The sequence below is a fragment of the Chenopodium album genome, chromosome 9 (genome assembly GCF_948465745.1).
Source record: "Chenopodium album chromosome 9, dcCheAlbu1.1, whole genome shotgun sequence".
NCBI lineage: Eukaryota > Viridiplantae > Streptophyta > Magnoliopsida > Caryophyllales > Amaranthaceae > Chenopodium > Chenopodium album.
In genome coordinates this window covers 7,596,757-7,600,057 of record NC_137842.1, presented here as the reverse complement: position 1 = coordinate 7,600,057, position 3,301 = coordinate 7,596,757, and the positions used below count along the sequence as shown (strand labels likewise).

The window sequence follows — 3,301 nt, the reverse complement described above, 5'->3', positions numbered from 1 at the left end:
GGGTATTCAGGAACAAGCTAGATGAATACGGAACAATCGTGAGGAACAAAGCTCGTCTAGTTGTGAAAGGCTACAACCAACAGGAAGGTATTGATTTCGAAGAAACCTTTGCTCCTGTAGCTAGATTAGAAGCTATTAGAATACTTATTGCTTTTCCTTCTTACATGGGTTTCAAAGTTTACCAAATGGATGTGAAATGTGCTTTTCTCAATGGTTACTTGATGGAGGATATATATGTTGAACAACCTCCAGGTTTTGAAAACACAAAATTTCCAAATCATGTGTATAAGCTTGATGATGTGTCTATTTTATATAGTATTTTACCCCCATCCCTTGGTCATAATTAGTAGTGTTTTTGGCTCTTTAGAGCCACTTTTTTTACTAATTGGTGTTTCTAGTGTTTTCGTAGATTTGGTTGACTTTTGCAGGGATTTACACTTTTGGAGTATTTTCCCGAGATATTTTGGAGCAATCACAAACATTGGAGAAGCACGACCAGATTTTATAGCCCGGGGCCGGTTAGAGCAATCGAACCGGTGATTAAGGGCTCGGTATAGGTGATACCGGGGCATTAGGACCGAGTATTCAAAACCGGTAGAGGAAACCCCGATTGGCCCGAAGAATTGGAGCCCAATCGTAGTCCAAATAGTGGCCCAAGAGAGTCGTCCGGCCAAAGAGGCTGGCGCCCGGAGGCGCGCCCGGCCGGGCAGGAGAAGCAAAGGTCGGCGCCCGGTGACGCGCCCGGCCGGGCACGAGATTCAATTTGAAGAGCAAAAAAGGCGCGCCAGATCGGGCGGTGCCTCTCCCGATCGGGCGCGTGTAAATATTAGGAGTTAATTTCGTCGTTTAAGTTTGTTTTAGTTTAGGATTTGTACGGAGTACAAATACTCCTCCGTAATACGATTTTAGGATCTATCTCGATCTCTCCCTCTCTCTCTCTCTCTCTCTCTCTCTCTTAATTGTTTTCTTAGATTTTCTTTCTTTTAAACCTTTGTTCTTAATCCATTCTTAATTCCAGATTTATTTTGGTAACGATTTCTCTTCCCTTAATTGTTTATTTTATTCCTTTAATCATTTCTTGCTTTATTGCTTTGATTAGTTTAGTTTCTATTATGTGTGAGTAGTTTTCTTTCTAGGGTTTATGGGGATCCATAAATAATATGAAGGGGTAATTTATTGTTGTTAATTATCAATGCTAGATTAATTTCCTATTGATTGATTTAATGCTCTGTGACTAGATTAGGCCTGATCTTTTATGCATGAGTTTGACAATATTGATTCGATATTCGACAAATGAGAATTGATGTTTAGGTCTAGTTTCAATAGGCAGGTTAACTTATAAATGGTTAGATCGATATTCGAAAGATGAGATTTAATACCGGTAAATTAATTGTGTGATTATAATACGTAGCGAAAGCCCTTTATAATCTGATTAATATATGCATTGATGAATGATTATTATATTCTACCCTGGAATATTATTTAGTGGTGAACCTATGCCCTAGATCCTTTTATTCATTGTTTTCTCCCTATTCTTAATCTTCGTAGTTTAGTTTCATATTCAAATTTATATATTGGCTACTTCATAATCTAGATTATATTAGTTAATTAGGTATAGAAAGACTCGTTTCTCTGTGGATTCGACCCTACTTCCCTGTCTACATTAGTTAGAGAATTTAGGAATTACTTTTGATTAGGGGATACGACTTTACCCTGTCAAAATTTTAGCGTCGTTGTCGGGGAAACGGTTTTTATTTTTTATTCTGATTATTTTTGTAGTTTAGATTATTTCTTTTTTGTCTTAGAGATCGTTAGATCTTTGAGGAAAATCTCACATTTGCATCTAGTTTTTTGTTTATGCCCAGGTGTTCCAGATCAGGGTACATCCCATTAGATCCTGAGATCGAACGCTCCTTTCATAGACAGGAAAATCTCTACAAGCAAATCCTGGCGGATTCCGGTGATAATAATAATAATCACCGCGATCCTCCAAGTGGTTTTAGCGATTCAGAGGTATCATCAGACGCAGAATCAGAGATGGCGGTTCCAAAGAAGCTTAGTGATTACTCACAACCAAAGCTTTCAGATTTTCCACATCTCACTCCCACTCCGGCTCTTGATGGGGTTCAATTCGAAATTAAACCTCAATTTATCATGATGATAGAGAGGAAGCAATTCAGTGGAGCTAAGGGTGAAGACCCGAATCTTCACATAGCCGACTATTGTCAATATTGTAATACCATCAGGCAAGTCGGGGTCACGCAAGACCAAATCAGGGAGATTCTTTTTCCCTTTTCTTTAACTGGAAAAGCTAAATTGTGGTTTAATGGCTTAAATAGAATTGCACTTGGTATAACTGACTGGGAAACTCTGGTTTTGAATTTTTATAATAAGTATTATCCTGTAGAGAGAACAGCCGTACTACGGAGTGCGATTCAGAACTTTGCCCAAGAAGCCGATGAATCTTTATATGAGGCTTGGGAGAGGTTCAAGGACCTACAAAGAGAATGCCCCCGCCATAATTTAGCATAATGGCAGTTAATCCAAGCCTTTTATAATGGAATTGGAAATTCCTCTAGAATAATTTTAGATTCTGCAGCTAGTGGGAGATTTATGAATCTTAATGTTGATGATGCAGGTCAGGTTATTGAAGATGTGGAGATATATAATTCCCAATATGGGAATCCTAGAGGATTTGCTAACAAGGGGAAAAATAGTGTTGACTCTGTATCCTTTTTGCAAGCTCAACTGACCTCTATATGCCAAAAATTAGATAATCTTAGCACTGCCAATGTAGCTAATGTTTCTGCAATTAATGATAATTCTAATGAGGCCTTCTGTGAAAATTGTGGTATTTTAGGTCATTGGGAACAAGATTGCAGGAGTTCCGTGGAGCAAGTTAATGCCTTTCAAGCTTATAGGCAGAATAACCCATACTCCAACACCTACAATCCTGGGTATCGGAACCATCCGTACCTTTCCTACCGGAGTACTAATGTTCAAAATCCACCACCACAAGAACCACAGGCGCCACAGCAACAGCAGCAGAAATATTACCATCCCAGTGCTGGCTAGAAGAACCAACCACAACAACCCTCCTCATCTTCCGACCCTTCTCTGGTGGAAATTTGAGCGATGTTGGTTAATATGCAGAAGCACATGGAGAGTAGAGATGCGACAATTGATTCAATCCCAGCACACAATAAAATTGTAGATAATCAAATTGCGCAACTTTCCGCTACTTTACAAGCCCGCCAACAGGGAGCTCTGCCAGCACAGCCGACTAGGCCTACGGATCAAG

General features: G+C 39.4%; 1 non-coding gene across 1 annotated transcript; it reads right to left on the bottom strand.

Annotated features, from left to right (window-relative positions):
* Positions 1-2,418: 2,418 nt before the first annotated feature.
* On the bottom strand, positions 2,419-2,525 carry LOC145561144 (small nucleolar RNA R71). Its single transcript, XR_014093721.1, has one exon. It is a non-coding gene; the product is annotated as a small nucleolar RNA R71 (small nucleolar RNA).
* Positions 2,526-3,301: the final 776 nt, after the last annotated feature.